General features: G+C 35.4%; 1 protein-coding gene across 12 annotated transcripts in view; it reads left to right on the top strand.

Moving 5' to 3' along the window:
- The first annotated feature begins 6426 nt into the window (after positions 1-6426).
- The window catches only part of Tomosyn (syntaxin-binding protein tomosyn), a 171222-nt gene continuing 166167 nt past the window's right edge, over positions 6427-11481 (top strand). For 4 of the 12 annotated variants that reach the window (XM_073978875.1, XM_073978881.1, XM_073978870.1 and 1 more), the window contains exon 1: positions 6470-6687. The gene's annotated coding sequence lies outside the window, so the exon portion shown is untranslated. Of the gene's footprint in view, positions 6688-11481 lie in introns of all 12 variants that reach the window. The other 8 variants (XM_073978889.1, XM_073978884.1, XM_073978877.1 and 5 more) reach the window with 4 other exon arrangements.

The following is an 11481-nucleotide window of genomic DNA, read 5'->3' as shown; positions in this document are numbered from 1 at the left end:
CTATAAAAAGTACCGAAGTACCCCCGCGGCCAATTCAGGACCATTTCACGTACACACGTTGAAAAATTGTATATGAAACTAAAAGAATCCCACTTTCGTAGTACCTTTCAACACGAGAACCTGAAATACATCTTATATGGGGGCCATGGTACAATAACTCAGGTAGCATTATCAAGCCAGCTGATGGTAACATAATGTGTCAATTGCATTGAATTGATGTCAAATTTTGACATCTTATGTTACCAACAATTGCCGATGCGGCTACCTGTGTATTTGTACCATGATGGGGGCTATATGAATGCTGGCGAACTATCGATAGTCCGACTATCGTTTTGATTACTGACGTAAAACAAAGTTTATGTACATCGGCCACCAAAACATGTTTTTTGGGTTATCTGTAGCGAATAATTAAAACATTTTTAAAAATTTTAAAAAAATTTTCATATGTGAAATTATGTCAGTTAATTGAAACTCCAAACTTTTCCTATAGTCCTGCTTGGTAATTCCATTTTTCAATGTTCACCAATGCTATTAAGTTTTATTCCTACGTCATTAGTAGTTGCTTTTCTATATCAGAAGATTTTTGATCATCAATTATTGTCTACTAAAGTTTTGACAAGATGATGGTGGCTCAGAACGCTATGACGCCGATAACTTTTACACTCAGTTGTCGTAGACCCGGGTTCGAATCCCAGCCTGACTCACTGAAATTATTTTATTTTATTCATCAACTCGAAAGAGAATTAATTATTTAAAATAAAAATTCACTATTTACGACAGCGTTCAAAACGATAGTCGAACTATCGATAGTTTGTCAGCTCTAGGCTCATGGTAGAATAAAGTAAAGGTAGGCCACAGCTAACAGCTGATTAAAATTTTTTTCTTTTTATGGTCTAATCTGTCAAAAGCATTGTTGACATTTTGTACTGTTTTTGACATTATGCAATCATAAAGGTAGATGCATCGCTGAATTGTTCCAACAAAAAACTTCTGCTGTAACACTATATCTTAAAATTGAAAACAAGGACAAAAAATGTGTATTCGCGTGGCAAAATAAAATTGTTGATTTTTTAGCAAAACTTACGAATGAATGATTTATCAAATATTGATATTTATTTAAATTTGTTCCAAAAGTACGGGAATGTAAAAATTAAAATTTTTGTAAAAATTCTGCTGACATTTATCTGCAAATCGGATGCCAGCAATCACGATGTCAGATTAGCCAAACTTATCAAGTAGAAAATAAGTGAATGACATTTTTTCACAGTCATAAGTTTGGGAAGAACTTTTGTTATTTTGAACACTTTTCCAACAAGAATATTCTGGAGCATAGCTAAATAAATGTTTTTACCAAGGCCTACAGAAGATCGGCCATTCAGTGTCTGTTAACAACTTTTGACAACAAACATAATAGATTGTTCATTAATGTGATTTGATTTCCTTTGTATTTTATGTCACAATAATGTATTTGACAGCAAACTAAATAGTCAGGGCTGAGTGTCCCACTGTATAGACTGTGGTTTTTACTCTATATGGCACTTTTAACATATAAAAAGTGAAGCTCTAAGTTCCAATGTTTTTGTAATACGGAATAGCTATGCAGATACATCTACCATTATTATTGTACCATGCCATTTGACGTTTTAAGCCATGGCTGCAGGGTGTCATTTTTCAGTGATTTTCATACCTGGCCTACCTCTACTTTATTGTACCATGCACTCTTGCTTATCTTTTGAAGAAATGTATAGTGATCAACCAACTGTTTTTTTCTGTAGGGATCTTTATTGCAACTGCTTATAAAATGTATCTAACGGAGTGCATTTTTCATAACTCTGTTGAACTACATCGAAAGATGTTGTGAAATCATAACTCCAATTGCACAACTTCCAAATTTTTTGCTGGGAAAAGATGTACTCCAACGGCAAATGTACTGTACACTTGTACTGATTAAACTGCATCCACGGATGCAAACTTTTTGCTGGGATGTTTTTATTTCGAGTCATATGACATTGGTAGCTACCAAGAACCTTGGACCATAAAAAACAAGGTTTCTGGACTTAACCATATAATTTATCAACTTTTTTACGCAAATACGGGATCCCGACCGAGGACCTGCATTATATGCCACAAAAACTTATGCTTTCTTTTTTCTCCAGAGTTGTCATCGTCGGACGTAACATGTACCTAGCATCATTATACCTGCCGTTCGACTCCCCGACATTACCACCTTCGTCGGAATTGCAGCAACTGGTGAAAGGATAAAGCAAACAGGTAACGAAGTACTAGTAGGTAGCGATGCTAACTCTCACCACATCTCGTGGGGTAGTACTAACATTAACAAAAGGGGTCAAGCCCTTATAGATTACTTAAATACTAACGACCTGATTACACTTAACACCGGAAATACGCCAACCTTTGTTAATAGAATTAGGGAGGAAGTACTAGATATAACGATATGTTCAGAAAATTTAATAAACGAGGTACACGAGTGGAGGGTCCTGGAGGAACACTCGTTCTCAGACCATAAGTATATTAGATTTAAAATAGCTAGGCCATCGCCTAACCCGATAACCTTCCGAAACAAATCCAAAACAAATTGGACAAAGTTCGGAAAACGAGTGAAAGAAAGACTTGGGCAACCAGATGAGGAATGCCTAAGTAAGGAGGACATAGAGAGAGATGTCCTAAAGTTAACTGAGGCACTAGTAAAGTCTTTCGAGGAAAATTGTCCCCTTCGAGAGAGGAAATCCGCCTACGAAAAACCCTGGATGACAGGGGAATTTCGGAATAAAGGCAAGGAGGTCCACAGACTTTACAATAGGGCCAAACGTAAAAAAGCAGTTGTATTCTGGGACAACTATCAGGCAAAATTAAAGGAATACAACAAAATAACAAGAAACGCCAAACGAAACTCCTGGAAGCTTTTCTGCGAACAGGTGGATAGTGTAAATGACGTTTCAAAGATTAAAAAGTTTCTATCTAAAACCCATACACAGACCGAGCAATTGGTCGATGGAAATGGAAAAAGGATTGAAACAACAGAAGAAACTCTAGGCCTTCTGATGAAAACGCACTTCCCGCAGAATACCATGGTTAACACTGAGGCATCGACGGAATGTATTAACTCATCGGAAGAGGCACCAAAGATCGACAGCTTAAATAAAGCAGCTGGACCAGACCAGATCTTCCCGGCTTTACTACAGAGGGAGGTGGACTTTATTGCGTCCAAACTGGTCGGGATCTTCAATGCATGCTTAAAACTTGCATACACTCCTATAGCCTGGCAGGAGGCAAGGGTAGTCTTTATACCCAAACTTGGCAAGGCAAGTTATGCAACACCAAAATCTTATCGACCGATAAGTTTAACTTCATTCTTACTCAAAACAATGGAACGGACAGTCGACACCATGATAAAGAGTAAGATCCCCAACGATATGCTTAAATTCAAACAACATGCATACGTTAAAGGCAGATCAGTGGAAACCGCATTGCATGAGGTAGTACACCACATAGAAAGAACCTTCGAAATGAAAATGTACACACTTGCTGTATGCATCGACATCGAAGGCGCTTTCAATAACGTAAGCACCGAGACACTTATCCACTCCTTAGACGAGTTTCAGGTAGACAGGGCCTTAAGGAACTGGATAAACCACATGCTAAGGAATAGATGGATAAGCTGCGGGCTATACGACGTGAAAATAAGAGACAAAGTTGGACAAGGAACACCACACGGAGGGATACTTTCACCTCTGTTGTGGGTTACCACCATAAACAGTCTCTTGAGGACCCTAACCGAAGAAGGATTTGACCCAGTCTGCTACGCAGACGACGTTATAATACTTCTGAGGGGAAAGAATCCGAATCAACTCTGTCGAAGAGCAGAAACGGCTCTAAAAATTGCTTTTAACTGGGCCAGGCCGAGAGGTCTGAACGTCAACCCGGAAAAAACAGAATTATGTCTATTCACTAGAAAAACGAAAATGGGACACTACGAGGAACCAGTTTTTCTAGATAAGACAATAAATATCTCCTGTACAGTTAAATATCTAGGAGTAATTCTGGATAGGAAACTTAAATGGAAAGACCATATACAAGAAAGGGCTAACAAGGCCCAAATATGTTGGTCAACCTGCAGAAGGGCGATAGGCTCAAAATGGGGGTTGAATCCTAGGATGATACACTGGCTATACAGAAGCGTAATTAGACCAATTCTAACCTACGCGTCTGTGGTATGGTGGACAGCCATGGACAAAAAATGCAATGTGGAAATATTGCAAAAGGTCCAAAGAACATGCTGCCTAAGCATTAGCGGAGCAATGAGGACCACACCGACTAGGGCTCTAGAAACAATTTTGTTTGTACACCCAATAGATATTCAGGTAAGGTATGAGGCAGCCATCGCAGCTGTAAGGCTAAAGTCGATGAGCGAGTGGATCGAAAAGAGCCACCAAACACCACCAAAACATATTAAAGGTCACAACTGGTGAATCTATAAATCAGGTAGTATCGGACCGTATACCTGAAACTAGTGAAGTAGCCTTGTGTGAAGTGTCAATACCTGACAGAGACATGTGGATCGGGGGAGCTCTAGCACAGATTCCCGCTGGAAGCTGTGGTTTTACGGATGGGGCTGTGCTAGGGGGGAGAACCGGACTGGGTCTTTATATAATGGAACCGGAAACGGAAATCTCCCTCCGTCTGCCGGATCATAACACGATCCTGCAGGCGGAACTCCGGGCGATAACAGAGTGTCTGCTTTGGTTTGATACACACACAAGGCCTACCACTGTAAATATCCTTACGGATAGCAAAGCAGCCATTAGAGCTATATCAACCAAGACAGTGAAATCTAGAACTGTCTTGGAATGTATTAAATCTATAAATAATTACTCCCAACACGGTAAGGTAAACATTATATGGGTACCAGGGCATACCGGGATTAGGGGTAATGAAATAGCAAACTCCTTGGCAAAACAAGCCAAGGAGCAACCAACGGTAAGTCTAGAAAACGCTAAGCCGTTTAAAGCTACGCGACTAGAACTAAAGACATGGGCAAAAAATGCACATGTATCCCTCTGGAGTAGTGGAGAGAAGGGAAAAAACACAAAAATCCTATGGGGAAACCCAGACGAGGACAAAACAAAAGAATTACTTTTACTAAGTAAAAAAGATATTAGTAGACTGACAGGAATCCTTACAGGTCACCTAGGTCTAAAAGCGCACCTGCACAAAATAGGTTGTGCAGAAAACAGTGAATGCAGAGCATGCGGAGAGGACGACGAAACGTTGGAACATTACCTCTGCCATTGTCAAGCCTTCACAAATCTGAGAACCCAGTTACTAGGGAATGACATTATACCAGGACTCGACCAAATTAGGACAATCGAGTTCAAAAAGATCAGAGACTATGTAAATAGGACAGAGATCCTAGACTAAGTTAAAAAGAGATAATCCTCCATAACCCAAAAAATTATAGAGCACAACAGGCCTACTTATGGCTTAAGTGTACGTCCACATGGGCATGTGGTGATCTAGGATCACCCCTCTTATCAACCTAGCCTAACCTACCCAGCAAAAGGTTCGCATCCGCAGATGCAGTTGAATTACTACAAGTGTACAGTACATGTGCCGTTGGAGTACATCTTTTTCTATGAATTCACTTATGAATTTTACAAGGGAGCGCGCAGCTAGGATGCACTCCATTTTGCTTCCACAGCACACAGCTAGGATGCACTCCATTTTCGATTCAAATAACAGCTTTTGATCTAGTGTTTCGGATTGCATTTTTAGTCAGTCTAAAGATGCAATAAAAATGCAAGCCATTGCGAAATATCCCACAATAAATAAAATGCATTTATTATTTGTTTAAAACAATAATATAAAGAACTTTATTATATAGAACACAAATTAAAAAAAGTTTCCATTAAATTCAATCACATTTGAATTTACTTTCTCTGTTCTCCAATTAATCCAAGCGCATCTGATTTTGCTTCATCATCCTAAAGGTTTTTGATGTTGCCTTCTCATCACTAGTTCAGCTTTCGACACAGACTCCAACTCCACTCCATTAAAAATTTCCGTCTCCTGAATTACCGCAAAAATGTTCGCAACTTAAGTTTTTATTTCATTATTTTATAACAAATTCTTAGAAATGTATACACTCTTTCTTATTTTTACAATAAATGATTTCGCCAACTGTTTTTGTTTTTTTTTGTAGGGATCTCTAAAGCAACTGCTTATAAATTGTATCCAACGGAGTGCATTTTTCATAACTCCGTGTGGATTGCATCGAAGGATGTTGTGAAATCATAACTCCACATGCACAACTTCCAAAATTTTTTGCTGGGTAGTGTAAACAACCTCTAAGGAAGGTTGGTAACGCTGTGTCTCTTGCACGAAGGCAACTTCCCAGGTATCATTTCAAAGTGATTAACAACTTTTTGTTTTTTGTTTTTCTAGTTAGTTTTCGTCGTGATATTCATCTGAAGCAATGTAAAACAGTTTCCATGTAAAAATATAAATACGAAAAATAAAATACGAAACATTTTAAATGCCAATACAAATACAGTGAATGTTACTGAGTTGTGAATGTTGCTTTGCTGAAAACTGAATTTTCTGAGGGAAAGAAAACAAAATATTGACATTCCTTGCAAACACCCTTTTGAGAGGAACTTGAAATAACAGGTGGGTGCAGATAAAAAAAAGTTTCTAATCGAACTTCATTTAGGCCATACATTTTGTGGTACAAAAAATCTGTTTGGCAAAATTTTTTGTTTGTGTGTAAGAGAGTTTAAGCGATGTCTCATCAATTCTGTGTTTTTTTGCTATTATTAACCAGAGAATCTTTATAGAGAAATTGTAATCAGCTGTTTTGTTTACAGTGGGTACTTGTTTGTATTAACCCATTGTTGTCACATACGCATTACTTTAAATCAGCGCCGATCAGAGAAATACAAACAAAACAAATGCATGTGTGAATGCATGAGTGAAAAAAGCAACAACCAAATGATGTGTTTTGTTTGTTTTTGTTCACGCACAGTGTACGTGGTTGTTCTTTTGTTGAATTTGTCGGTATAAGATCTATGTTGTTCTTTATAAAGCAGTTAAAAAGCAAACCCCTTTTTCTGTATTAGAGCTGTTTACTTTAAGTAGATCAGTGAGAAATACTCAGTTGAGTATACCACGTCCCACTCCTATATTGGAGAAGTCTTTCCATGTGAGAGTTGCTCGAATTTTCAATACTTTGCCATCTTACCTTAAATTATTCAATAGCTCATTAAAATGTTATAAGGGACATTTGTTTCAATATGTCAAAGATCATGGATTTTAAATTTGGTTTTTTTTGTTAAAGCGTTAAGTTTTTGGAGTAGTAATTTTATTGTTGTATTTGTAAATGTTTTGGCGCTATTGGCTAGGTGCCGTGCTTTTTTTATAAATTAAATTATATATAAGATAAACTAAGATATATTGAGAGTAGTTAATATATAGAAGTTTTTTGGGACCGCTCATGGCCCTATGGGCTAGGTTACTGCATTTGTTCAAATAAATTAAATAAAAGCAAATGAAAAGATAACTCAGTGGGAGTATACTGCCTTTGCAAAGAAGAGCAGCCCAGGATGGAAAACTACAAATTTCAAAAAGTACTAAAATGGTAATTGAAAATTTACTTTTTATATAAAAAAAAAATAAAATAATAAATGATAAGTAACAGTGTTTTATTTATAAATGCACTTAAAACTAGAAAATAATTTTTAATTTTAATTTTTTTTTAATTTTTAATGATAGAAAATAATTTTTAATTGTCACAATTTTTTGAGAGATTCCATCATGAAAAATTAATTTCTATTTTAAGTGCATTTATTAATAAAACACTGTAACTTAATTTGTTTAAATTATATCTTATTCTCAACTTTTCAGCAATTAAATTGTTTGACCACTGAGAACCTCATAACAAAATTTTTAAAAAGATTGTTTTCATTCATAGACATTATGAATCTGGTATTGCCGTCTTTTCAAAATTGTATAATCCCACAGGGGAAATTATTTGTCAACCTATATTTTCATGAAAAACATCAAAATTATGTCTTCATTTACCACTAATATATTGCAGCTACCGAGAGGTATTATTTGTGTTTCATAACCATTTTGAAAATATGCATTAAATATTTACATTCTTAAAAGCAACAAAAATGTACATGGATTAAATCATAGTCTCGGGAACTCTTTTTTTATTTTCGACATATCACTGGCACCCAATTGACAATTTTAATGGCATGAAAAATCTAGTGCATAATACAATAAGAAGGTAGCATTATCAGCCCAGCTGAAGCCCAGCTGATGGTAACATAATGTCAATTGCATTGAATTTATGTCAAATTTTGACATCTTATGTTACCAAAAAACGGCAGTTGCTGCTACCTTCTTATTGTATCATGATCTAGTGCCAGTGGAGTCGAAAATTCAAAAAATATAATTGTGGTAGTAAAATATTGTGTATGTATTGAATTTTTCGAACTGTCACTGGCATGTGTAAACGCTGGGTAAAATAAAAATAATAAAATACCCAGCCAGCATTTTTTGAAAATTTTAATCGAATTCGAGTCTTTTTTGATACCACTGCACGATTAAAAAGCTGGAATATGAGCTCATTTTCTGATCATAAATGACTCCTTTGTCGGGAGGGAAACGTTACCTCAGGCGACCCTTCTAAACAAATCACAAATGAGTCTTCCTCTGCATTAGTTTCGAGTCATTTTTGCCCATTTTTGATGGTATATAAAGTCATTATCGAGTCGTATTTCAATCATTTATTGGTGTTTTGTTGATTAATTTGGAACTCTTTTTCGAGTCTTCTTAGAGTCATGTTTATAATCATTTATGAGTCTTTAGGGAGTCATTTATGAGTATTTTTATTAGACGAAATAAATTAAAAGAATTTTCTTTTTATTCTTTTTTGTTTTTTGTTTCTTTCCTTTGTTTTGTTGTCTTTTCTGCTTTGTTATTTCTTTTAATTCTCGTTTGTCTATACTCTTAATATTATTCGTTACATTTATATCAAACTTTTGTAGAAAGTGTATATGAGAATTATTTACAACCAAACAAAAGTAAAACAAAACAATCAGTTTTGAATCACCTATCTGTTCAAAATATGATCAGAAGATACATAATTTTAATCACTTTTCAAACACCTGCATGACCCTTTTTTGATTAAGCATTTTTCAATCTTCATGAAAATCAAAATGTGACAATAAACAACGAAAAAGTAGTCACATTTTAAACGCCTCAATGATTTATTTGTGATTGCTACGCATTTTTTGTTGTTTTTTAAATTGAACTCTTTTTAATCATTACAGGGAGTCACTTTCGAGTCCCTCCCTGAACATACAAGCGACTTAATAAGTTTTTGATCACTAAAATGACTCTAAAAAGACTCCGCAATGTGATTTTTGAAAAAGCAATCTTTCAAATGCTAGCTGGATATGTTGTGAATTGTGTTTTAAATCTGAAATATAAAAAATAATTTAAAAAATTAAGTTTCAGTGTTTTATTTAGAAATGCGCTTAAAACATAAAAATAATTTGTCGCTTAGCCTCAATAAATATATTCTTTCTCATGATGGAATCTCTCAAATAAAACGGTGTCATTTAAATTATGAATGAATGAACGAATGAATGAAAAGTGGCAAAATTAAACGGCAAGCGTTTTATTTGAGAGATTCCATCAGGTGGTACCGTTATAAGGGGGCTATAGAAAACAATGGACCCATATTGGTTTTGGTTTCATATTCATGTATTGTAATCTAAATCTGAAAAGTGTGCAAAGTTTTAGTTCGATTGGTCAACTGCAACTGTGTTAAAAATCAGTTACCAGATTTAAAAAGGGGGTCAGGTTAGACACCGTAAAAACACTGTAAGAATGGACCAATATTAGTTTTGTTTTCATATTCATGTATTGTCATCTAAAAAGTGTGCAAATTTTAAATTCGATTGGTCAACTGCAACTGTGTGAAAAATGAGTTACCAGATTTGAAAACAAATTAGATAAAACACAATAAAACAGTGTAAAAATGGATCAATATTGGTTTTGATTTCATATTAATGTAGTGTCATCCAAATCTGAAAAGTGTGCAAAGTTTTTGTTCGATTGGTAAACTGCAACTGTGTTCAAAATGAGTTACCAGATTTGAACTAAACACACACCAATGCAAGTTAAATAAAACACTGTAATAATGCAATTTTGTGTGTTATTCGGCATTTTCGACTATAATAAATGTACTCAACTGGCACCAATTTACTGGCATGTGTAACTGCAGCGTAACACATCTAAACATTGTCGTAGCAAAACTGTTGGAATTTGGTAAAACTATCGATAGTTCGACTATTGTTTAATTGCTGTCGTATAGTATGTTTATATTAAACTTTAAACAAATTATTTTTTAAATAATTCCCAAAAAACCTGATTTGGTGTTTGCCAGCACTAATATAGCCCCCATAGAAGAGGTATTGCAGATTAGAAGGTACTACGATACTGTTCGATGTATTGGTATTTCGGATTCTCAATGGTTGGAAGAGCTCCATATTTTGGTAATTCCAAATATGAAGATACATACATCCAGATTTTTATCATTTCTAACAATTTGCATATATAAAAATGTCAATCTTGGAAGCAAAGTGTGAATTTTGCATTTTTTGCACATACAATTATCAACGTGTGGGACTAGAGTATGTGAAATGGTACTGAATTGGTACTTTTTATGGTAAAATGGCACTGAAAAAAGTACTGTTGTACTGAATTTTCCATCCCTGGTGCAGACCTGTTTTAAATTAACAAATCGTTATGGAAACGAAGCCGAAAAGAACAACGCCACATTTAAGCACAAAAAAAGCTTTAAAACGATAATATATGGTAATATATTCATTTGGGCATCAGTAGAGATATTTTTAAACGTGCTGGGCAATAATACATCGATTCATTTTAAACTTTATATGCCATGTAACTAGAATCTGGAAACAACAAGAATTTCCTTTGTGTAAAACACTTGATCTTAACCAAATGTCAACCTTGAAATGTCAAGCATGTAAAAAAGCTTGTTCGCGGGAAAATTGCAAAGAAAATTGTATAATTAATTTTTTAAAGTAGTTGTAGAAGATATTTTGCGGCATAAGACGGGAATACACGTGCACACCCGATTTTTTTGAAATTTTTACCACAGGTAGATCTCGTTGTCCTGAACACAAAAATATATATACCATCTCTGGGAAGTCCATACTTCCCGACATATATGCCTTTGAGACCGGCTAATTAGAGAAAAATTAATAATTTAAAATAAAATGTTGTGCCCGTTCCCGAGACTTGCACCTGTCCATAGGAGAAGGTCTTAAATCCCCGACCGAAGGCGGCTATTTAGAAAAAATTGTAATTTAAAAGAAAATGTTGCGCCCGTTCCCGAGACTTGCACCTGTCCATAGGAGAAGGTCT

Source organism: Musca autumnalis, unplaced genomic scaffold (assembly GCF_047663935.1).
Source record: "Musca autumnalis isolate F117 unplaced genomic scaffold, ASM4766393v1 scaffold_3, whole genome shotgun sequence".
Lineage (NCBI taxonomy): Eukaryota > Metazoa > Arthropoda > Insecta > Diptera > Muscidae > Musca > Musca autumnalis.
This window is presented reverse-complemented; position numbering and strand designations above follow the sequence as displayed.